We start from the raw sequence: 27549 nt of genomic DNA on the forward strand, positions 1-27549 counted from the left end.
ACACAACACTCAACACACCATATACAAAGATAAGAGTACACACATATGAAAGGGTACTCAACCAAATACATACTAGGGTTCTCTATAGTGTAAACCCAACTAAATGAGATGGTGCTATAACTATGCCAGTCTCTAAAATGGCTATCACACAGCCTGTCATCCCACTGGCTGCATATCACCCATGATCTCACCAACCATGCCAGTGGTGTAAGTGTGGGGCCTATCCCCCACAGGCGGGTCATCAATGTCCACCGCCTCACTAGATGAGCTCGATATCTCAACACTCCCCCTTGAGCTCAACTCCATCTCATGTACACCAAGTGAAGCCCTAAATCTATGGAGCTTCTCTATACCCAATGCTTTGGTGAAGGTGTCAGCTACCTGATCCTGTGTGCTCACATAAACAAGGTCAACGTCTCCTGCCAAGACCTTCTCTCTGACAAAATGGTAGTGGAACTCTATATGCTTCGTGCGAGCATGAAAAACTGGGTTCCTGGCCAACTGTATACTGCTAATGTTGTCACAGAAAATGACAACTTGTCTATCCACTGATAGACCCAAATTTGCAAGTAGCTTTCTCAACCAAGCTACCTCACATGCTGCCATAGCAGCACCTCTGTACTCGGCCTCTGTAGTACTGGATAGAGCAACCGTAGGCTACTTCTTGCTACTCTCCAAGTCACAGCAGCACTCCCCAAAGAAAACATGAAGCCACTAGTAAATCTTCTATCTGAGATACTACCAGCCCAATCAGTATCTGTGTGTCCAGGTACACATATCTTTGTCCCAGTTTCATAAAATAGTCCACAATGCAAAGTAGATCTCACATACCTCAGTATGCATCTCAATGCATCCAAATGCGGCTTCTGAGGAAACTGCATAAACTGACTCACCAACCCAACAGCATAGCTCAAATCTGGCCTGGTGATTGTCATGTAGATCAGGCTTCCTACTATGCGCCTATACATAGTAGGATCCTCCAAAATCTCTCCTGAATCTGCACTCAACTTGCCATATTGATCTAATGGCACTGAGATAGGCTTACAGCCTGTCATACCATACTTGGACAACATGTCCAAGCCATACTGTCTCTGTAGTAATCCAATACCATGTGGTGACCTAATCACCTCAATGCCCAAGAAATATCTGAGCTCCCCCAGATCCTTCATCTCAAACTTCTGTCTAAGCAAGATCTTTACATCAAAGATCTCTTCATAATGATCAAGTTATCTACATAGATGACAACAAGCACAACCCCTCTCTATCTCTTAGTGTCACATACAGCGAGAAATTTACATTGGCTACATGAAAGCCAATAGTGACAAGATATTTAGAAATCTTGTCAGACCATGCTCTTGGTGCTTGTTTTAAGCCATACAAGGCTTTCTTCAACCTGCACACATGCTCGGGGTGACTCACATCCTCATAACCAGGTGGCTGCAACATATACACCTCTTCCTGCAAATCCCCATGCAAGAATGCATTCTTTACATCCATCTGATGTAAAGACCATTTCTTTGACATAGCCACTGCTATCATAACTCTCACTCTTGCCATCTTGGCAACTGGGCTGAAAGTTTCCTCATAATCAATGCCATATTATGTCTGCGCATATCCTTTGGCTACCAATCTAGCCTTGTACCTGCTTATGCTTCCATCACTGTTATGTTTTACTTTGTACGCCCACTTGCATCCAATGGCTTTCTTGCCTTCAGGCAATTGCACTAAATCCCAAGTCTCATTTCCATATAGTGCATCCATCTCCTCATCCATAGCTTTCTCCCAACACACATTTCCAATAGCCTCATCAATGCATGTGGGCTCTACAACCTATACAACTTTTGCCATGTATGCATAGTGATGTGCCACATAACACCATCATAGGTAAACCTCTGCACAGGATTCTTCACTCTCCCAGATCTTCGCCTCTTTGCATTCATGGCTTCCATAGCCTTCTTTACATTAGGTGTTCTCATAGCTGGTAGCCCAAGCTCCTCATCAAGGCTCATCTTTGAGCCACTAGACTCTCCATCAACATGAGAATGCCCTGCAGAAATGTCAGGCATACTAAGGGGCTCAACCAATTTCTCTTTCCCTTTATGTGATGTACTAATCACATTTGGAGGACTGGTATTATGATGCAGCCTGCCACTCCATGGTCTATCTGAACCACTAGATGAGGACTCTCCTGGTCCACTCACAAAGACTATGATTGCTGACTTGCATTCTATGCAACCACATTTTCACTCACATCAGCCCCAATAGCTTCTTTTTCAGCAGCATACCAGCTACTCATCTCATCAAAAACAACATCCCTGCTTACCCTCAACTCACGTGTAGCAGGGTTATAATACTTGTATCCCTTTTGCTAAAGGGATATAGGGTTATAACACCTGTATCCCTTTTGCTCAAGGGAATATCCAATAAACACACATTTTTTAGCTTTTGGATCCAGCTTAGTTCTCAATCATTCTGGCACATGCACATATGCAATGCATCCAGAAACTTTTAGATGAGACAAATCAGGTTTTTTGCCCCAGTAAACCTCTCCTCTGGAGTTACATCATGTATGGCTACAATTGGAGTCCTGTTCATGATGTAAACTATTGTAGAAACAGCCTAGCTGCAGTTGCAGTTGGAGTCCTGTTCATGATGTAAACTGCTATAGAAACAGCCTCAGTCCAATAGCTATGCAACATATTCTTCTCTTCCATCAATGCTCGCGCAATTTCAGCAATGTGCCTGTTTTTTCGCTCAGCAACTCCATTTTGCTGCGGAGTGTATCTCATGTAAACTATCTCCGAATACCATTTTTCTTCAAAAATTCAGAGAACTCATTGGAGAAGTACTCTCCCCCTCCATCTGACCTTAGGCACTTTACATATTTCCCTGTTTGCTTTTCAACCATAACTCTGAAATTCTGAAAGTGAGTGAACACCTCACCCTTCTCCTTCATGAAGTATACCCACACTTTCCTTGTGTGGTCATCAATAAATGTCACATAATATCTATAGCCTCCCATAGACATGGTCTTCGTAGAACCCCATACATCTGAATGCACAACATCTAGTGCATTTCTACTCACATTTCTATTACGTGGAAATACATGCTTTGTTTGCTTTCCAAATTGGCATGCTTCACATATTCTCTGCATACCTTCAACTTTAAATTTTGGCAGCCTTGTCACAATTCCTTTAGTCTATATAGACTTCATTCTCTGCACATTCACATGTCCAATTCTTTTATGCCAAATGTCTGTGTCTGCAACAATTCTTGAACCATTTGCAAACATTGTAGCACTCACTTCAGGCATGTTTACATTCAATGTAAACATTCTGCCCACTCTGTTGCCTTTTGCAACCAACCTGCACTTGTCTTTAAAGTCTTCAACATAACAACCATCAAGATTAAACCAACCTGCACTTGTCTTTAAAGTCTTCAACATAACAACCATCAAGATTAAACCAAACCTGCAAACCCTGCTCAATCATCTGGCCAACCGAAACCAGATTCTTTGTTATGTTCGAAACATGAAGTACATCTGCAAGGTACTTCACTTTGCCATCCTACATAGACAATGGCACATCTCCAACATGGGCAATTGGATGAGCAGCCTGGTCTTTCAAGGTTCTTCATCTCCTTGAACCACTCCCCATGACTTGTCATGTGGTTCGAAGCACCTGAATCAACGTACCATACATCATCTTTCTGTGCTGCTTCAACATTTTTAGACATGGCATTAACGACATGGCATTTTTAGACATGGCATTAACGACATGCTGCATAACAAACAACCTTTCATTATCCTCATCGTTTCTACTCGAGGATGCATAGTTGTTTTGCTGTGATTTTCCATTTTGCATGTCAGCCTGCTTCTTATAACAATCTGTATGCACATGCCCAGGCTTACCACAATAAAAGCATCCACGTGTATCATTATACTGCCTTTGCCAATTTCCATGACCTCTTTGACTCCCCTTGCCTCTGAATTGGCCTCTTCCACACCTGTGTGTTGTTGTTGTTTGTTATGCGGCATTAATGACATGCTGCATTACAAACAACCTTTCATTATCCTCATCGTTTCTACTCGAGGATGCATAGTTGTTTTGCTGCGATTTTCCATTTTGCATGTCAGCCTCCTGCTTCTTATAACAATCTGTATGCACATGTCCAGGCTTACCACAATAAAAGCATCCACGTGTATCATTATACTGCCTTTGCCAATTTCCATGTCCTCTTTGACTCCCCCTACCTCTGAATTGGCCTCTTCCACCTGCATGTTATTGTTGTTGTTGTTGTGAATTTTGGGACTGTTGTTATTGCTGCTGGCCATAATTCTGATTACCTGTTCAACCACCTCCTTGACCGCGTCCAAGGCCTCCTCTACCTCATCCTCTTCCTGAACTTGTGTAGAAGGCTTGTTGCTCTGAACTATTTTTGTTTTGTGAAGACTGTTGGTCTTCACCCAAGCTCTTCTCTTCTATAATCAACATAGACACCAAATCTGTAAAATTGGGAATGTTTTCCCGAGTCTGGAATAGACGTCTTGAACGCCTTGTATTGTGGCCCGAGACCACGTAGACAGACTTTCACCTTATCATCATCATCTACCAAAACACCAATAGATGCAAGGGATTCCACCAACATTGTAAGATTCCTCCCCCAACCCCCTTTTTGATGTCTAGTATCTTCCCCCGTAATCAATCCCTCTTCAGAAATATAAAGACCTTGTTTCTAACTGTTTTAACCTAGAGAGAGAAAATATTCTAGAGAGAGAATATTCAGATTATGAATATTTTTGGATAGAAAAATAACTCATCTTATTAAAATAAGTTCCCCTGAAACAGAAATTCAAAAAGAAATTTCCAATGTGCAATTGGAATTAATTGGAAATAGGTATAAAGAACCTTAGTCCTCGGGGGGGTCACTCACAAAAAATGTGAATATCACGTGCGTTCAACAGAAGCATAATTTTAATTTATGAAACTTACAGAAATATATTTACATAAGGGTATGATTTAAAATTTTTTCAAAAAAATTTACAGATTCATAAAGAAAAGGGGATATTATATAGAATACAAAATTCACAAATAAGGGATTTAAAATATAGGCCTTGAACGCACGCGATAGGGATATTTTACATATAGTGACCCCCCCGAGCCTTAGTCTAAGGGCCTAGATTTTCAGAAATCTTTAGACTATGGTCCAATTAAGGTTTCTATGGGCCAATAGCATCAATCCATGTGTAGGGAGGAGATAAATCCAAATTGTAAAAGAAGATACCCAAAAATGAGTAAATACTCACATAAGATGAAGAGTTGAAAATGTACAAGGTTTATTAGTAAATAAACTCATATGTAAGGAAGAGGAGTTCTTTAAAGGAGGTGCATATTTCACATAAGATGAAGAGTTGAAAATGTACAAGGTTTATTAGTAAATAAACACATATGTAAGGAAGGGGAGTTCTTTAAAGGAGGTGCATATTTCACATAAGATGAAGAGTTGAAAATGTACAAGGCTTATTAGTAAAAAAACTATGACACATATGTAAGGAAGAGGAGTTCTTTAAAGGAGGTGCATATTTCACATAAGATGAAGAGTTGAAAATGTACAAGGTTTATTAGTAAATAAACACATATGTAAGGAAGGGGAGTTCTTTAAAGGAGGTGCATATTTCACATAAGATGAAGAGTTGAAAATGTACAAGGCTTATTAGTAAAAAAACTATGACACATATGTAAGGAAGAGGAGTTCTTTAAAGGAGGTGCATATTTCACATAAGATGAAGAGTTGAAAATGTACAAGGTTTATTAGTAAAAAACTACGAGCAATACAATTTTGACACATATGTAAGGAAGGGGAATTCTTTAAAGGAGGTGCATATTTCACATGCTTGAATGAGTTTTAAACTCATAAAAATTGAGATATTTCATCTCTCCTCTCTCCTCATTCAAGTCTAGTTCCAGAAAGTTAGCTTAACTGACCTAAAAATGGTCAAAAAGTGACCAAACTGACTTAGAAAATTCTAGAATCAGTTTGTTTGGTTAGGAGCTCAAATTTTCCTATAAATAGAAGCCTCCCCTTGTTGAAAAAAACATAGTCTCTTATGCTTTGTTACTCTACTCCACCTAAGCCAAAATATATAGTCTCTTATGCTTTGTTACTCTACTCCACCTAAGCCAAAATATATAGTCTCTTATGCTTTGTTACTCTACTCCACCTAAGCCAAAATATATAGTCTCTTATGCTTTGTTACTCTACTCCACCTAAGCCAAAATATATAGTCTCTTATGCCTTGTTACTCTACTCCACCTTTGTTACTCTACTCCACCTAAGCCAAAATATATAGTCTCTTATGCTTTGTTACTCTACTCCACCTAAGCCAAAATATATAGTCTCTTATGCTTTGTTACTCTACTCCACCTAAGCCAAAATATATAGTCTCTTATGCCTTGTTACTCCACTCCACCTAAGCCAAATTAGATAGAGTCTTATGCTTTGTTACTCTACTCCACCTAAGCTAAAATATATAGTGTCTTATGCCTTGTTACTCTACTCTACCTAAGCCAAGAACTGTGAATTTCTTTAATAATTCACTAGTTTTTGATACCTCTCTCTTTCTTCAATCTCCATTGGTGGCTCCATCAACATACTAAACCAATTGATTGGTTGGGGGCCTCTACCGTGAATAAAGAATCAAGCAAATCATAAGGTAAGTATATTGAATTTCGATCTTTTCTATGATTTCTCAATGATTCTCTCTTCTCAACCCCTCTCAAGCTTGAGAAGTTTAATTGGTATGGTTTTTTTTAAATGCTAATGAAGTTAATTGGTGAATAGTAGTGAAGAGTTACATAATTTAATAAATGCTATAGAAGTTAATTTCCACTTATATTTAAATTCTAATGGTTTTTATAATTTCTCTCTCTCACTCAAGAAATGGTCATACTCATGACCCATTCTCAATCCAAATGAAGCTTTTCATAAAGCTTTTCCTTAATCCAAGATTAAGCTATTCTTGAGGCCAAATTAATGGCTTTTTGCTATGCTTTTAGTTTATGCACATTGATGATTCAATCCATTATGGATTGATGACCCAATAAGAGACCATTCTAATTGTTTTCTTAATGATCCAATTAGAGACCATTATGGATTGATGATCCAATTAGAGACCATTCTAATTGTTTTCTTAATGATCCAATTAGAGACCATTCTAATTGTTTTCTTAATGATCCAATTAGAGACCATTATGGATTGATGATCCAATTAGAGACCATTCTAATTATTTCTTTAATAATGAGCTTTATCCCTTAGAAAAAAATTGAGATTTATCAGTCATAGTAGCGGAGCTATGGCAAAATTTTTATAGAAATTACGCATAAAATAAATTCATTCAAAGCATAAAAAGAGGACTTTCTACCATATTCTAGGAACTATCATCCTAGATTAATTAAAAGAATTTTATTACGCATATAGATGTGGATGTATGGATGTGAATATACGATATGCGATGTGAGGGAATCTGAAGTGATGAGATAGAAATGATGTGATGGGATGAGTATACATATAAATGGAATATGGAATAAGTAATGTAGATTGATAAAGGATAATGTGGAAATATGAAAGTTAAAATAGAATTGTGTTGTAAACTGTTGTAAAATACTGTTTGTAAATACTGTTTGTAAATGCTGTTTGTAAATGATTGTTTTATGTCAAGAATGCTGGGGGGAGCATTTTGACCGTCTTGTGATTAAAGTCGTGATGGTAAAGTTGCAACTGCTGACGGGGAGTCAATGAAGGACGTCTCGCGTAGCAAGGTCGGCCGAGGTCTTGACCAGCCTCGGTGCGATTAAAATGGTGAGCTTCCGGTACGGTGGATGAGGGGCCAAGGAAGCGGCCTATGCGTGAAGCGCTAGGTTACCTGCGAAGGATCCTAGAGGGTGCTGACCATACGGTGCTCGGGCTCTGGGTTGCCTAGGATACCCACGCGTGCGTCGAGGAAGATATTGGAACAGAGTTGGAGTTGTTTTCTGAATCGGGCATGGATCTGGTTGATTGACCTTGCTGGTCTTCAATGGATGAGTCCATGGCCCCTTATATGGATCTGTTGGTTGATCTTGCTGATCTTCAACGAGAGTCCATCTTGATAAGTGATTATATTGCCAAGTATTAAAGGCTAGGAACTATCGAAACGGCCCCTGAGCGTTCTAGTTGCCAATGATGCCATATATACTCTGATGAAGGAATGATGGAAAATTATTAAAGGCTAGGAACTATCGAAACGGCCCCTGAGCGTTCTAGTTGCCAATGATGCCATATATACTCTGATGAAGGAATGATGGAAAATTAAGAATCAATGGGATAAATTGGAAGATGGTGATCAATGATACTATGGTTTTATTAAAGGATTGTTTTAAACTGGTTGAATCTGGTTGGAAAAAAGGCAATTTCATATTGGGTGTGTGAGTGGTGTGACTAGTTTTATTTTGCATGAACATCCGGCTAGGGGGCCTTGGAACTCTTTTCCTTGGTACCCGGGACAAAACCTAACCAAATTTTTTAATTGGATCCCATCACTACAGTGGTTGGGCGGTTGGCTAACCCATGGGATCGGATGGGGTTAGGCTGGACTGATGGATCCGTAAACCGAGACTCAAACTTTTGTTTTTACGATAGAAAAAAAAAATATAAATCCCGGACAGTAACTGTTCTATGGATAGGAATCAACGGCTGTGCCTCTTGAATGGGGAAAAAAGCGTTGATCCCAATGATCCAACTGCAAGTTTCTTCCTTGAACTGACTAAGTATCTTATAGATGTAATCGGATCATCTCGATCAGAAATGATCTTGACTACGTTAGAGTAAAAAGTTATCCTGGTGGAATCGCCCGTGCTTTCCGGTAAAGGAAGTTTTTCCGGGTTCGGTTTTGGAACAACCGACGGATTAGTCTCTTATCCGGATATCCGTGGGCGAGGCCCCGAGTGTGGGACCCCTGTCCCACGCGAGAAGCGCTACTTCCGCTGCCAGTACCCCGAATCCGTTGCTCGGTGGGAACAGGGATCTTACAGTTGGTATCAGAGCCTTTGGTTAATAAAGATCAACTGAGAAGACAAATATGTCAAAAATTTATCAAGAAACACAAAAAGGTTATAATTGTGTGATATAATTCATACAATTTGATATTCAAACTGAATTTCATAATTTGGTAATTGGTTCTCCAGATAGAAGTACCGCGATTATATAGAATCCCTGACTTGCTTGAGGCGTAGACATGATATTATTTACCTTATAATTCCAAGGGCCGTGACTACGCGTATATACCGAGAGTATACTGCAGCTCTTTACTGACAGTATATACGAGTAAATCTAAGACTTGAAATTATAAGCGTTAATGCTATCTAGATGATGATTTCGAATGTGATTGATATGATTTTTAATTCTGTTTGAGAATGAATGAATTGATTTGGATTCTGATTGAAAATGCTGATTGAAAAATGTTGATTTTTAAAAATTAGTTGAAATATAATGAAACCACAATGAGGGGGAATGGGACGAGTCCTTGTGATGATATTCATAACTAGAATGATGATGACAAATTCAGCAAATCACTATGAGATTAGTGGGTTGTGCTGTCAGATTGCTACTGTTAATACTTGACCGGTAGATCAAGTTAAGGGATGTCAAATTGAGAACTTGCTTAACTGAAATTTCCGTGGAGGAATGTTCCGAAGGAAACTTTTCGGTCTAATGGACCTTATCATGTTAAAGATATGAATGATATGATCTGAATGAATTGTTATTTAATGATGAGTTCTATATAAGGGATAATTATCCCAGTGTTCTGTTGGGTTGACCAGAATATAAGGAACCCCAGAATAAAATTGGATCTTAAGAATAAGAGCTGTCCTCTACCTTGCGAGATGAGGACATCTCGCACTTTTTAAGTGGGGTAGGATGTAAGATTCCTCCCCAGCCTTCGAGGTATATAGGAGTAAGAATCTCCCTTTCGGATCTTATAATTATTCCCTCTCTAAAATAAAAGAAAGTTTCTGTTTAAAAAAGGAATACCCTTTTCCTAAAATACTTCTCAGGAGTCACGCCTAATTTAAGGATTTAGAACAATGAGTTTAGAAGTGAGAATCGGTGTTTTGGATACCAAGGTTTTGGTTTTCATTCGAGTATGGCCCAAAAGAAGTTCTTTATCTCTTGGGGAGTATAAGAAGTTATCCCCCAGATATTGTGATCCTTATATCTGAATTCAATGAAAGTAGGTGACTTAGCCTACAAGTTTCTTTTATCTCCTCATCTCAAAATTCTTAATGCCTTCTATAGAGAAATGTGTCAAACACAAATCATGGAAAGACGGTAAAACTTCAGTGGCAAGTTACCGTTGGCTTCTAGGTTACGCTAGCTCCTTCCTTTATATAAGTCGTAACTTTTACTTGTCGCTCACAGTAATCTTACTCCCATCAATCTCCTTTCTTTCTTAATCTCCTTCATGGCTTGGCAACAGGAATTAGTTTTATCCCTGATGATTTCTCACCTTCAAGACGCAAGAGAGTCTGTGAAGAAAGACTTTATAGAACAGTATGAGCGCTCACTTTTTCCTCACCTAGGAACTTCTGTAGCGCAGACCAAATGGCGGACCTATCAAAACATAACTAGGGTAACACCCTGGGGTCAGCAACACTTTCGTAACAATGTCCGCTTGGCCATGGTTATTGAAGCTTTGGGTTTGGGTCCCCGATACTACTGTGTCATGAGATCAAGGCATCTTGGGTTTTCTGAGCGGGTCTTTTTACTGGCATGTTTTCTTCCTCATGAGAAGATATGCCTTTACCCCGTTTTTGGCTTGCCTCTCAGAGGTCCTTTTGTTAGATCACCTCATACCACTGAGATAGGTGCGGCAATAACCAGCAGAATCATTCCCATAGATGAGTTACCCTATACTTGTGCAGCTTGTGAGTGCTGCTTTTGTGATCATATGATGGACGGGCTTATGGAAGTGTAAAGAGTTCTTCTATCTTTACTGTATAAGTCCCGTGAATGAGTAAAGTTTAAATCTTGTTCTTATTTTGAATCTTGCTCTCTTTAAGACTTTTCTTGGTGGTTAATCTTGATTAAAAATTTTCTCTAAGTCTCATATTCGTGCATCTTGCGAAATTATCCCAAGTTGCGAGATGAGGACATCTCGCGTTTTTTAAGTGGGGTAGAATGTAAGATTCCTCCCCCAACCCCCTTTTTGATGTCTAGTATCTTCCCCCGTAATCAATCCCTCTTCAGAAATATAAAGACCTTGTTTCTAACTGTTTTAACCTAGAGAGAGAAAATATTCTAGAGAGAGAATATTCAGATTATGAATATTTTTAGATAGAAAAATAACTCATCTTATTAAAATAAGTTCCCCTGAAACAGAAATTCAAAAAGAAATTTCCAATGTGCAATTGGAATTAATTGGAAATAGGTATAAAGAACCTTAGTCTAAGGGCCTAGATTTTCAGAAATCTTTAGACTATGGTCCAATTAAGGTTTCTATGGGCCAATAGCATCAATCCATGTGTAGGGAGGAGATAAATCCAAATTGTAAAAGAAGATACCCAAAAATGAGTAAATACTCACATAAGATGAAGAGTTGAAAATGTACAAGGTTTATTAGTAAATAAACTCATATGTAAGGAAGAGGAGTTCTTTAAAGGAGGTGCATATTTCACATAAGATGAAGAGTTGAAAATGTACAAGGTTTATTAGTAAATAAACACATATGTAAGGAAGGGGAGTTCTTTAAAGGAGGTGCATATTTCACATAAGATGAAGAGTTGAAAATGTACAAGGCTTATTAGTAAAAAAACTATGACACATATGTAAGGAAGAGGAGTTCTTTAAAGGAGGTGCATATTTCACATAAGATGAAGAGTTGAAAATGTACAAGGTTTATTAGTAAATAAACACATATGTAAGGAAGGGGAGTTCTTTAAAGGAGGTGCATATTTCACATAAGATGAAGAGTTGAAAATGTACAAGGCTTATTAGTAAAAAAACTATGACACATATGTAAGGAAGAGGAGTTCTTTAAAGGAGGTGCATATTTCACATAAGATGAAGAGTTGAAAATGTACAAGGTTTATTAGTAAAAAACTACGAGCAATACAATTTTGACACATATGTAAGGAAGGGGAATTCTTTAAAGGAGGTGCATATTTCACATGCTTGAATGAGTTTTAAACTCATAAAAATTGAGATATTTCATCTCTCCTCTCTCCTCATTCAAGTCTAGTTCCAGAAAGTTAGCTTAACTGACCTAAAAATGGTCAAAAAGTGACCAAACTGACTTAGAAAATTCTAGAATCAGTTTGTTTGGTTAGGAGCTCAAATTTTCCTATAAATAGAAGCCTCCCCTTGTTGAAAAAAACATAGTCTCTTATGCTTTGTTACTCTACTCCACCTAAGCCAAAATATATAGTCTCTTATGCTTTGTTACTCTACTCCACCTAAGCCAAAATATATAGTCTCTTATGCTTTGTTACTCTACTCCACCTAAGCCAAAATATATAGTCTCTTATGCTTTGTTACTCTACTCCACCTAAGCCAAAATATATAGTCTCTTATGCCTTGTTACTCCACTCCACCTAAGCCAAATTAGATAGAGTCTTATGCTTTGTTACTCTACTCCACCTAAGCTAAAATATATAGTGTCTTATGCCTTGTTACTCTACTCTACCTAAGCCAAGAACTGTGAATTCTTTAATAATTCACTAGTTTTTGATACCTCTCTCTTTCTTCAATCTCCATTGGTGGCTCCATCAACATACTAAACCAATTGATTGGTTGGGGGCCTCTACCGTGAATAAAGAATCAAGCAAATCATAAGGTAAGTATATTGAATTTCGATCTTTTCTATGATTTCTCAATGATTCTCTCTTCTCAACCCCTCTCAAGCTTGAGAAGTTTAATTGGTATGGTTTTTTTTAAATGCTAATGAAGTTAATTGGTGAATAGTAGTGAAGAGTTACATAATTTAATAAATGCTATAGAAGTTAATTTCCACTTATATTTAAATTCTAATGGTTTTTATAATTTCTCTCTCTCACTCAAGAAATGGTCATACTCATGACCCATTCTCAATCCAAATGAAGCTTTTCATAAAGCTTTTCCTTAATCCAAGATTAAGCTATTCTTGAGGCCAAATTAATGGCTTTTTGCTATGCTTTTAGTTTATGCACATTGATGATTCAATCCATTATGGATTGATGACCCAATAAGAGACCATTCTAATTGTTTTCTTAATGATCCAATTAGAGACCATTATGGATTGATGATCCAATTAGAGACCATTCTAATTGTTTTCTTAATGATCCAATTAGAGACCATTATGGATTGATGATCCAATTAGAGACCATTCTAATTGTTTTCTTAATGATCCAATTAGAGACCATTATGGATTGATGATCCAATTAGAGACCATTCTAATTATTTCTTTAATAATGAGCTTTATCCCTTAGAAAAAAATTGAGATTTATCAGTCATAGTAGCGGAGCTATGGCAAAATTTTTATAGAAATTACGCATAAAATAAATTCATTCAAAGCATAAAAAGAGGACTTTCTACCATATTCTAGGAACTATCATCCTAGATTAATTAAAAGAATTTTATTACGCATATAGATGTGGATGTATGGATGTGAATATACGATATGCGATGTGAGGGAATCTGAAGTGATGAGATAGAAATGATGTGATGGGATGAGTATACATATAAATGGAATATGGAATAAGTAATGTAGATTGATAAAGGATAATGTGGAAATATGAAAGTTAAAATAGAATTGTGTTGTAAACTGTTGTAAAATACTGTTTGTAAATACTGTTTGTAAATGCTGTTTGTAAATGATTGTTTTATGTCAAGAATGCTGGGGGGAGCATTTTGACCGTCTTGTGATTAAAGTCGTGATGGTAAAGTTGCAACTGCTGACGGGGAGTCAATGAAGGACGTCTCGCGTAGCAAGGTCGGTCGAGGTCTTGACCAGCCTCGGTGCGATTAAAATGGTGAGCTTCCGGTACGGTGGATGAGGGGCCAAGGAAGCGGCCTATGCGTGAAGCGCTAGGTTACCTGCGAAGGATCCTAGAGGGTGCTGACCATACGGTGCTCGGGCTCTGGGTTGCCTAGGATACCCACGCGTGCGTCGAGGAAGATATTGGAACAGAGTTGGAGTTGTTTTCTGAATCGGGCATGGATCTGGTTGATTGACCTTGCTGGTCTTCAATGGATGAGTCCATGGCCCCTTATATGGATCTGTTGGTTGATCTTGCTGATCTTCAACGAGAGTCCATCTTGATAAGTGATTATATTGCCAAGTATTAAAGGCTAGGAACTATCGAAACGGCCCCTGAGCGTTCTAGTTGCCAATGATGCCATATATACTCTGATGAAGGAATGATGGAAAATTATTAAAGGCTAGGAACTATTGAAACGGCCCCTGAGCGTTCTAGTTGCCAATGATGCCATATATACTCTGATGAAGGAATGATGGAAAATTAAGAATCAATGGGATAAATTGGAAGATGGTGATCAATGATACTATGGTTTTATTAAAGGATTGTTTTAAACTGGTTGAATCTGGTTGGAAAAAAGGCAATTTCATATTGGGTGTGTGAGTGGTGTGACTAGTTTTATTTTGCATGAACATCCGGCTAGGGGGCCTTGGAACTCTTTTCCTTGGTACCCGGGACAAAACCTAACCAAATTTTTTAATTGGATCCCATCACTACAGTGGTTGGGCGGTTGGCTAACCCATGGGATCGGATGGGGTTAGGCTGGACTGATGGATCCGTAAACCGAGACTCAAACTTTTGTTTTTACGATAGAAAAAAAAAATATAAATCCCGGACAGTAACTGTTCTATGGATAGGAATCAACGGCTGTGCCTCTTGAATGGGGAAAAAAGCGTTGATCCCAATGATCCAAGTGCAAGTTTCTTCCTTGAACTGACTAAGTATCTTATAGATGTAATCAGATCATCTCGATCAGAAATGATCTTGACTACGTTAGAGTAAAAAGTTATCCTGGTGGAATCGCCCGTGCTTTCCGGTAAAGGAAGTTTTTCCGGGTTCGGTTTTGGAACAACCGACGGATTAGTCTCTTATCCGGATATCCGTGGGCGAGGCCCCGAGTGTGGGATCCCTGTCCCACGCGAGAAGCGCTACTTCCGCTGCCAGTACCCCGAATCCGTTGCTCGGTGGGAACAGGGATCTTACAAACATTCCACACCAATAGATGCAAGGGATCTTCAATGCATAGTCATTCACAGACATACTCTTTTTCTCCACAGTATAAAGTTCATTCTTCAACTGTATCTTTCATGCCTTGGTATTTGTTTCATAGAGTTTTACCAAGGTGTCCCACGGCTCCTTGGGGGACTTGGCATCCTGTATGTGCCCAATCATGGTGTCCTGTACACTGATAGAGAGCTAATACATAACTTTTCTGGCTCCTTGGTTCCAATCCTTGAACTCTTTCACATCTGCAGTAGTCGCATTGATCTCCGGTATCTTCCGTGCCTCTTCATGCTCACCTTCTATGTAGTCCTAATAACCCTTTCCCATTAGGAAATTCATCAACCTGAACCTCCAAGCATAGAAGTTGTTCTTATCAAGCTTCTCAGCAACAATCTGGTTTATGCCATCATTTGACATCTTGCCAGACACACAAATTTACCAGAAATGACACTCTGGTTTGTCCTGCACAAACTGCTCTATTTTCTGCAACGGTACTGTAGTACACTCAAATGTCACAAAACCAGTGACCTCAATGTGCATACATACACCCAATGGCAACTATTGATCTCCTTGCAGCACACACAATGTCTGCACAACCAATCTGTCTTCCTGTAGTTCTTAAAACAGAGTTCTGCTCTGCAGAGAATCGATGACTTACCTGCAGTGCTCGAAATCGCATGCTTTTTGAAAAACGGAGGTCCTAACGTGCCCAAAACGGAGGTCCTAACGTGCCCAAAACGCATTTTCGGCTCGAAAAATTTTATTCGATTAGGACACTATAGTTGCCCTATAGCTTTACTCCCATGAAGAAGGCTCCACAATCAGAGATCGTTTGCCGATGCCTCCTATAGGGCTCCTCCCGGACAAGGGTGTAGTCGCCAACACAAATAGGGAAGAGTAGTTGAAGCTCTTACCCTAGTACCACTTCCTGTGCTTCTCTTGCTTGCAGCTTAGCCCTTAGCATGAACTAGGCTTTGATATACCATGAAAAGATGCAGGGAGAAGAGAGCTTGAGCTCTTGCAAGCACACACATACTCACAAAACCCTAATAGAGAACACACAAGGCGAGAGGCTGAAAATCTTCTTCTTCTTCACACCATATACAAAGACAAGAGTACACACATATGAAAGGGTACTCAACCAAATACATACTAGGGTTCTCTATAGTGTGAACCCAACTAAATGAGCTGGCGCTATAACTATGTCAGTCTCTAGAATGGCTGTCACACTCAACACACCATATACAAAGACAAGAGTACACACATATGAAAGGGTACTCAACCAAATACATACTAGGGTTCTCTATAGTGTGAACCCAACTAAATGAGCTGGCGCTATAACTATGTCAGTCTCTAGAATGGCTGTCACATAGCCTCTCATCCCACTGGCCGCATATCACCCATGATCTCACCAACCATGCCAGTGGTGTAAGTGTAGGGCCTATCCCCCAGCAGGTGAGTCATCAGTGTCCACCACCTCACTAGATGAGCTCAATATCTTAACAATCAGCATCATTCTAAATGTCCCTACCAACAACAGAGCTATGCAGGTTTTTCCTGAGGCCTTTACAGAAATAATCTCCTGATTGTTCAGGTGTTGGTCTCTGATTTACCAACAACTTGTTATAGAGGGTTCTGAATCTCTGTGCATGATCCTTTACTCCAAGTTTTTTTTGTTTTAACTCTCTGAGCTTCTTGAGCACATCCTCAGGCGTTTTCTCTTTTCTGAACTTGGCCAAGAATGCTGCTCTGAGAGCTGCATAATCTACAAAATGTGTTAATCCATATTGAGAGAACCAACTCACAGCTCAACCTTCCAATGTAGCTGCAAAATGCTCCTTCTTCACAGCATCCGAGAACACCCCATAACCACTAGCCTGCCATTTGGTTTCAAATTGACCAACATGGCTGTCAGCATTTGCTTTCTTTGAGCCGCTGAACTTGCCTGGGCCAACCTTTGGGTTTATTGGGGGACCGAGAAGAAGTGGAGGATTCAAAGCCATTACTGGTTGGAGTCTTCTTGTGTCTCCTTACTCTCAACAAATGAGCTCCCAGTGCTACTCTTAAGCCAATGAGATTTGAAATTCTTCTATAATCTTTAGCATTAGTTGTTGATGTCTCTGTTGTCCCTCCTGCAAAGTTAGGTGCACATGACTCTACCTATTCTTTTGCAAAGTCAGGTGCAGGTAACTCTGCCTGTCCTTTTGCAAAGTTAGGTGCAGGTGCTTCTTCATCTGAATTGTCATTTTCAGGGGTATTTGGTGGGTTATTTTCTGGGTGGATATTTTTGCATCTAACGCAAACCTTTCTCCTAATCTACCCTTTAATCTCGTATCATACCCATGAGTAGGTCTTCTGAGATTGTAATCTTCCCCACTCATTCACTGGTTTTCCTAATGCAATGCTTGTGACCACCACAAACCCCACATGCATGAAATTGCTGATAATAGGACTCCTTGAGAATTCTTCTAACCCTTCGTGGACCGTTAACCACCCCAAAAGGCAAAAAGTTTTGCTTTTGTTTGTTCCACACCTGGGTTTGTATGCACCTCACCACGTCTGTATAGGTAAGGAAGGAAATTGTTCTTGCAAGAATTTCTCTGCGTACGCGGCAGATTCTTTTTCTTCTGTCACCCAGTTGTTACTGAACTCTTGTCTCCATTCATCTTAACAGTTCTTCTGTAAATTCCTGTTGTCTTGTCCCTTTCCCATGAACAAGGACCCTAGGTTTAATACTGCAGGATTGCCAAAAGTGTTGAGGGTTAACTTAGCACCAAATAATCTTTACATTAATTCTTCCTGTCATTTCAAGTATTCTGTCTTCAACACAATCTGAACATTTACAGCACTTCATTCAGTGGTAATACATTGATATCTTTTAAATTGAAGGCAAACATGTCGAACATAACACAATAGTAAAAACAGTAAAAAAATGCTTCCAAGTTAACATACATTTTTTCAATAGCTACACACATTTTTATATGTGCATACGGAATTCGAAGCTTAACCGCCTTCACCCATGAAGATCCTAAGAGACATAACATGACATGACTCTTTAACTCATGACTCCCAACATCTCCGGTAAAGGTTTAAAACCTAATAATACTTAATACTATCCTGTAAAGCCATAGGTTTTACAATGTGACCCTCAAGTAAGTACATTCTTCATGACTATCTCGTGTATATACCTTTTTTAATGCACTATACTAAATGTCATGCTTTTATTTAATGTTAGTACAAACTATATAATGCAATATGGTCAAAGGGAATGCACCTTCGCATGGAGCATGTGGATTCTAAAAGAAACACATTTGATTGTGGTGTGATGGCAACTTTTGAGTAAGAAGAAAGTCGAGCTAGTAGACATGATACCAATGTCATAGAGGACAATCTTGAGTATTGTAAAACTATTTAGGATATTCTTGAGGTTGGATTTAGAGCATTTAGTCTATTCATCTTTGATGTCAAATGGCTCAAGGTGATATATAGAGGTGCTCAAGAAACCGTGAAGAAACATCCACCAAATGGGTTCTTTCAAATTGATTCTACCAAGTTTTGGAATGATGAGAAAGATACCTTCATAATACCTCAACATTGTCAACAGGTTAGTAACCCAACCAATCCCAAATTAAATCTTGATGTAGTATAATAAAAGTGTAACCCCTTTGCTTGTGATATATTAGGTTGTGTTTCACGCCGATTGAATTGATCCAAAATGGTGGTATGTTATACAAGTTTCCCCTTGTTCAAAACATATCTTTCAAGATCAAGATGTGGAGGCCGAACCAATAACACCAAGAAGAAACCTAATAGACACTTATTCAGATTGGTAGAAGATAAAGAAAATAGGGAACTCGTGGGACAGATCAAGGATAAAAATGGACAAGACTTGGGGGAGATTGATCAGGTGTAAAAGAATGTTCCTAGCTAAGGACAATCTTTTAGGTTTGATTAAAGGTTGATGCGCCCTATTCAAATTGGGAAAAGAAAAGTCCCCTGGATAGGATGGGCTCTTTGTGGAATTTTTTATTGCTTTTTGGCCTTCATTAAATGAAGTGGTATGGAACATTTGCAGAGAGGAATTTTATACTGGTATCCTAGATAAAGACCTGAAGGAGGGAGTGGTGAAAACTTTGTTAACTGTAATTTATAAAATTCTAGCCAAAGTCATTGCCTTGAGGATCTCTTCTATTCTCTAAGAGATTATGTCTAGGAAACAATATGGTTTCATAAAAGGTAGATCCATTTATGATAACATAGTTACTACTATGTTAGGGAGGGATGTGGCCCAAAGGATTGATCAAAAACGCATTCTGCTTCAACTAGATTTGGAGAAAGCATATGATAGGATCCATTGGTCTTTTGTGTCAAGGGTAATGGATAAGTTGGGCTTTGGATTCAAGATGGCTTCTTGTATCTACACACTTACTCTTGGGGGACACTCTAAATTTCTTTTGAATGGAAGACTTGTGGGAGGGTTTCAGGTCAAGAGGTTAGTGAGATAGGTATTCCCTCTTTCCCCTTTTCTCTTTGCTATTACCTCTCACCCTCTCATGGTGTCCCTTCAAGATGCCTATGAAAAAGGGAGGGTGGCTGGACTAAAATTGAGTGGTGAGAAACTTGTAATTCAATGCTTGCTGATGATTCATTAATTTTTCTAAGAGCACAGAATGATAATTTGATGGTAGGCATTATCCATTATATAGGATTTTGCTAAAGCTTCTGGTTTCAGATGTAACATTCATAAATCCAAGATAATTGGTTTGATTGAGAAAAATGAATTTAATTTGGAAAGATGGGTATGCGAGGTGATTAGGAGAGGCCAAATAATTAGACATATGGGAATTACTTTTGGGGTGGAGGTGACAAATAAACAACTAACTGATTGGGCCGCCCTACGGAGATTCGCTCAGAAGTTGAAGAAATAGGAAGGGGTAAGGGTTCCATTTCATGATAGACTAACCATTTGCAATGTTGGTCTAAATGTCTACATGACGTTTCTATGTCTAGTGATCAACTTTGGTAAAGGTTAGTGGAAGAAAATTATGGGACCTGTAAGTGATTTTCTGTGGAGAAATAGGACCAACACAATAGGAGAGTGGCAGCTTAGCTTGCCTAGGACAAACTGAGTATGCCAAAGAGTAAAGGAGGCATTGGTATCCTCCATCTTCCCACTCATGCCTTAGCTAGGATAGATCTTTTCCTTCCCAATTAAGTGTTTACATCAGGAAGATTCATGGACCAAAATGTTAAAGGAATCAGTAGAATACTCTTAAGTCCTTCTAAAAGACAGATGTCTGGGGCTAAAATGGAAAGACAATTTGCTATCATATGCTCCACTCATGCCTTAGCCAAAATAGCTCTTTTCCTTCCCAAGTTTACATCAAGAAGGTAGATGGCTGGGGCTATAAACTGGAAAGACAATCTGCTATTGTATGCTCCACTCATGCCTTAGCCACCAAAATCTTCTCTTTTCCTTCCCCAGTGTTTACATCAGGAAGAGTCATGGACCAAAATGTTTACATTAGGAAGAGTCATGGACCAAAATGTTAAGGGAATTAGTGGAAGACTCTCAAGTCCTTGTAAAAGGAAGATGGTTGGGGCTAAATTGGAAAGACAAGCTGCTATCGTATGCTCCTCTAAAATTACAAGCTCTCCTTTTTGTAACTTTCTATGTGGCAGATGGAAGGAAGTGTTGAGGCTGATGTTATGGGATGGATGCCTCAGAGCTACAAGTAATTCTATTTTTAGTTTGAGGCTATGGTGGACCCGTAAATTTAATCCCCCTCTAGCACCTTTGGGGACATCACTCTGGCCAAAAAACTGAACAACAAAGGCTTGAGAAGACTGGCTGATTGTTGGGAGTGGTCACTAGTAGGATGGAAAGAGTTGAATAAGATGCTAGAAGAATTTGGATTATTATCAAAGGAAAGGCAGTTGGTGGGATAGGTGTTGACAGAAGTTCAGAAAGAATGGGTTTCTATAGCCTTTGATGAGTCATGCTGGATAAATGATTGGGTGTGGTCTAATGGAGTCAAGTTAGAAAAAGGGATAGCTAAGGCTATATATATGTGGAACTAAGAAAGAGTGAGGTGAATGCAGAATATTGTAACAAAATTTGGAAGGTAAGATGGAATAATATCATCTAGAGGAAGAGGTGGATAAATATGTGGGAAGCTAGAGGGTGTGCATGTGGGCCCAACCTTTAGGACTCAAGGTTTTACAAAGAAAATTCACATGTAGTTGTTATCCCAAGTGTATAACTACTCTGGAAGATGGGAGGAATGCCTTCTCGGATGGATATGGGGTAGAACTCTTCACTAAGGCCCAGGCTATCTTTGAGTTGTTTGCAAGAGATCTTCTATTTATGGATCATAGGTTGATGCATGCAATCCCATTCGACCCATTTTTTGATGTAAATAGAAGTCTATCTGAGGCTTGTCCCATCTGGGTAGAGGTGGTAGGATTACCTCCTTGGATCCGACCAGCGTTCAGCAAAATAGTTGCGATCGGTCCTATTTTGTATCTTCCAAAAGAGGATGTGGGAAACCGCCAGGCTAATAATGTGTGTATTTCATGGAACATCACAATAGAGACTTGTAAAACTGTCATGGTGTATCTAGGTGAGCTAGGCAAATTGGAACTGATTTTGGAATTTGGGCCTTTTCCTAGGGCAAGCTTTAGATGTAGTGGGTTTGGGCATATAGCAAGGAACTATGTAAAGGGGGTACAATCTAAACCAGAGGGGGAAAACAAAGGATAAGCAAGAGACTGGGGTAGATAACACGACTAATGAAAAGGAGGCTTGTAGAAATAGTGTAGAAGAAGATAAAGGAAAAGAGATCCTGGTTAATGAGGGGGATTCGATAGGAGATGGAGGGTGGAGAAAGGTAAAAGGGAAAACAAGCTTAAGACAAGCTAAGGAGGCGGCTAGAAAGAATGTTAATGAAGGTGGGGCTTGGGCTAACAAGCAAGTAAATCATTTGATAGTCTAAGTCCTCTAGTTTATTTGAACCCTTTTAATCCATTAGGAGAGGAGGAAAGTTGGACCTCTTTTGTTTAGAAATTTAACTGGCAAGTGGATGAAGCTTGGAACAAAATACAGAAGGAGGGGGATCATGGGGGGAGTGGGGAGAGGTAGAAATGGTGCGTGAAATTTCTTTAACATGATTTGGCATTAAAAATTATGGTTGCAAGTGGAATGTGAAGGGAATCAAAGATAAAAAGAAGAATGTTGTTTTTTGGGGCTTAGTCAACGAGTGGGGTTTGTCCATTTTGGCTATTCAAGAGCATAATTTATACAGGCCTAAAATTTTGAGAAAAGGTAGATTTAAGGATTGGGTTGTGATGTATGGGGGTGTGAATGGAGGGTATAGTGGAGTTATGACCATTGTTAAAAGTTGTTTAAAACCTAACATCATAGCTAATCATCCTAGTGGTAGAATTTTGGTTGTGGAAATAGTTCTAGAAGGGGAGAGGATTTGGATAATAAATGCTTATGGGGCTTATAATCATAATGTGAGAAGTGGGATGTGGGAATGGATAGGGTCATTTTGGTTGTGGAAATAGTTAAGACAAATTTAGGAATTTTGGGAATTATTCAAGTCCCATTTCTTATAGGATTGGTTGGAAACTCGGTATTTTTGTGTAGTTTGAGCTAACATCTATTTGTTGGTGCACTCTTTGTGCCAATAGATTATATCTTGACACAACTATTTGGCGTATTTGTTTGTAGTTGTATAGATACATACGTGACACTAAACTTAATTGAGATTATACAACACCTTTCATATGAAGAAGATAATGTTAAATACTATCTCCACTTTGAGACATTGAAGTAAAAACATGGGGTTTATTTAATTTGCCAAAAGAATTCTAAATATCATTATAAAAAGGAACCTTAAAAATGAGAGATCTCTAAAGGGTGTGGTGTTAGAAACAACAAAACAAAAAGTAAATCTCAATGACAGTAACAATATGCTAAGTTTACGATTGATCCACAGATAAAAACCCATCTTAGACACTATATCAAGATTATAAATCATGATATATATGCTCAAATTTGAGGGACATTGAAGTAAAAACATGGGATGATAATGCCAAAGAACACTTGTTACATTCAATGAGATTGTTACATTCAAGTTTACAATTTATCCGAAGACAAAAATCCTTCGTCAAGATAATAATTGAGTACAAATTGTATCTCAAACATAGCGTTTTCTCATGTATTGCTCCAATACATACAAAGTTTCTCTATCATAAGCTGCTTCATTTACTAAAGTGTTGCAAGTATACTCCCGTTTGTTCTTTGCATAAATCCAACCAAGTAACCATGCGCTGATTGTTGTCTCCAAAAAACTTTGAAGCTCCTCTATATTTTGATTCCACATCTTTGGAAAAATCAAGTAGGTTCCGGGCATATTCCACATTACATTGTAGAGGGTATCATCAAAAATTAGTGTGTTATTTCCATCCAGGTCATGAAAAATTCTCCATGCTACATCTAAGTTTTTGTGGTATACAAATCGATATCCAATAAGAAGATCCGTCTTTTGACATGCTGCATGCCCTGCTACGACCTTAAACTTTTGATGGTGCCGAGGAAAGCACAACTCAAGAATGCGTCGAGTCCTTTGTAGTCTATTAGTACTCCAGATCCATACCTCAAACCATTGCATACAAAAATCAAGGAAAGTGAATGCATCTTTGCGAATCAAATGCCAAACACTTGTATTCTCTTCCACAAGATGCATATGTTTGGCCCAGTCTGGACATACATCACCATGTTGCATCTCAATGGTCTTAAGTAAAACACCATTGAGTTCAAGTATCAATACTCTTCTTTGTTTCCTTATTGTATCTGGGGGTGGTGGAACTCTTTTGCCTCTAGGTACATAAGTCACCAATGATTGGTGCCACCTCAATAGTAAGTTTTCTGTACACTTGAAATCAAAGCTATATGCTTCAACATATCTTGTTGAAAACAAAATGTTTGGTTAATGTACATTCAAAATTTTGAATAAATATATTATGTGCCAACAACATAAATTCATCCATGATATGGATGGTCTTAAACCTTCATAGACAAATGCTCCAATACCTCATTAGTTCAACCAAAAAAATAAAAGAGCGAGTATATTGTCAATGCTAAATATCATCAAATTTATTGAATATGATGTATAAAAAATTTCACTATTGAGATAATTGAGTCTATCCAAATTAAATTATTATGATATTCATAGCCTTACACCTTGACAAGGCAATATATTCAATAAAAAACAAACACATCTTTATTGCAATCGAATTGCAAATATTGACAAAAGAGATAATCAAATGACAGTAAGTTTGAAGGCATTTGATTTCTTGATACAATAGTGTAAAGATTTGGCTCGTACAATCCAAAAATTAAACCCATCTAAGTACATTGTTTTGGCCAAAGCTTAAGTCTATCTTATGGGCTTTTAGGTACAAAATGGCTCCAAACATTCTGCACCCAACAAGTGTTGATATTTGTACAGATCTCATACTTCAAACTGCACGTTTAGACCTCAGAAATGGTTTCCTTCGACCTGCACAGCAATAACTAGTTTGGGTTAGGTTGGAATCTGATTATACTGTCACTCAATGTTTAATGAAACCAGACATTATCCTTCCCATAAGCTCAAGTAAGCCTTTTGTAGCCTTGATATGTATGCTTTTGCTGCAACTCCACTTATGAGATGACCACGATCATATCCCAAGCGAGTAGCATAAGCAATAGCGTGTTGATCACTCAAAATCCTTCTTTTGTAACACACTTTTAACAAGCTTAGCTGGTCTTTGGATAGTAATGGTACTCCAGCTTTGGATGCCAACATTGCTAGATCCTTGCTTATAGATTCTACTTCTCTTTTTTCCCCTCTTGATTGGACATACTTTAGCTTATCACCATATAATGGTAAGTGTGAAGATGCAGAAGATGAGTTTTCCACTTCTTCTCGCAAAAATAGGGAGGTGAATTGAAGCCATTCTTCCAGTACATCTTGAAAATTGATAAATAAATTATGGCCATGTGTGATAGGAGATTGACCTAGCCGATTAAGCAAAATAATAGACCTAATGTCATTTGTATTATTTAGATTTAAAAGGTAGGGTAGAAGGTCATTGCACAGTACGTAGTCGTGCCCTCCTTGAAAACTTTCAGGGAAGAGACAGTTGTCTTTTGGATTAACACATCCCTTGAAAGGGCTATCATCAATAAGCAATGTATTCTTCTTATTGCAAATATCTTGGAACTGATTCCAAACCTTGAGTAAAGGTTTAAACATAGCCTCAACAGTAGGCTTATCTGGCCTATACACTTTTCGAAGATTATGGATATAACATTCTTCTTGTCCCCACACCATAAAGAAATGATATTTCTTATGTGCATACTGTTCAAGAGTGTTAACATAGGCACAAACATTCTTGTGTAGCATGGTGGACCAAATACCAACATGAAAGTACTGGCAAATCTCATCCAAAAATTCAAAACACCCGGGGCGAATAACAACTGTGGTGCGACCAATATCAATTCGAATACAATTTGTTTGTGGATGCCTCTTCTCTTCCTTGTTGAGTAAAACTCCATTAAGATCAAGTATAAGTGCATGTTTCTTTATGGTGATTGCACGAGGAATATTTTCTGCATACAATACAGAAGAATGATAACACTTTAATGTGTTTACATACTTAACAATATTAAAACAAGTGATCCTATATTATCAATGAGAGCTAATTACAACAAAACATCCACAAGTTTACTTTCGTTTCATGCTCCCATATTCATCTATGACGATGGCTCCTAGACGTGATTGCATTTCCCTATTGATTGGTGAAGATTGAAATACTAATCTATCTCCATCTCTCTCAAAAGAATATAAACTTCCTAGAGGCCTACTCTTTTGTGTATCGGAACGTAGCTCCTCAACACGTTGCTCTATTTCTTGCGTACTTAACTTGTGATTGTTAGAAGCAGCTATACCTGCAAAAACAACTCTCGCTGAGAAACATACTTTTTAACACACAAAATTGCTGAATAAATCATCTTAAATAACATCCTATTGAAAAAGATATACCTTTAGTTTTCTTGGCACCCTCTACCACCACAGAGTCCTTGATTTCAACTATTCTCTCTTTATTCGTAGCATATGTAGCCTCATCAATTTCTTCAACACCCTCTGCCACCCACAGAGTCCTTGATTTCAACTATTTTCCCTTTATTTGTAGCATATGTAGCCTCATCCATTTGTTCAACAATCTCTTCTTGTCTCTCCTTGGTTGCAGAAGTGTCTTGAAGCTCTTCATTGACTTTATCTTTATTCTCACTAACCTCAACATTAACTTTCAAATTAGGAATGTCCTTAGTCTCTTTAGTCCTATCACTTGAAGGCCTTGAAGATGTTTGCAAAGCTGAATCATTGATGTGATCTACCTCCACCATGTTGTCTTCATTATTTCTAGCATTTAAATCATGAGAGTTGATCTCTCTAGTAGGGCTTTCATGATGATGTTCTAGTTGAGCAATGTTATCTTCGTCTTTCCCTTCTTTGTATATATCTGTAAGATTAAAATAAAATGCTATTACTTTTAGGATTTAAATAATACAACAAGGCTAATACAATACTAGTCATTTTTATATCTACACATATACTTTGTATCCAAACTTAGATTACTAAACTTCGACTGATGTACCATAATGAATTAGGAACCATAACATAAGAGTCAAACTTGAGTTTGAGCCTCACTTACAAGGGCAACGTAAAGATTGCTCAACTTGAGATTGTGCCTTGTGTTGGAAGACATCCCCAAGGTTGGACATAAGTGGAGGTACGGTTGAAACTTAAGTTTGAGACTCACCGCTACACTAGGATATGGAGTAAGTGTAATTTCTTAATAGTAAGTGTGCGTCATCATTTGTATTAGGCTCAAACTTAATTTTGAGCCTCACTGCTACACTAGGATATGGAGAAATTTCTTAATAGTAAGTGTGCATCATCATTTGTACTAGACGTTGGCATGAAATAAAGGATAAATAGAATAGAAATATTCACTTTAATAGAAAAATGTTAAAAGTGAATCCAAAAAAGCCAATGTATTAATCAAAAGACAAATTATTAATTCAACAAATCCACACTTTGAACAAAACCTTTGCTAATATTAGTTGTTGATAAGCTCCTTTCAATGATTCGTTGTACATTCATAATAAGCACTATCAATGCACTTTTCTACCTTTCTTTGGTTGAGAGCTTGATGGGCT

This window comes from Cibotium barometz, chromosome 5 (assembly GCF_041138505.1).
Source record: "Cibotium barometz isolate CiBa-2024 chromosome 5, ASM4113850v1, whole genome shotgun sequence".
NCBI lineage: Eukaryota > Viridiplantae > Streptophyta > Polypodiopsida > Cyatheales > Cibotiaceae > Cibotium > Cibotium barometz.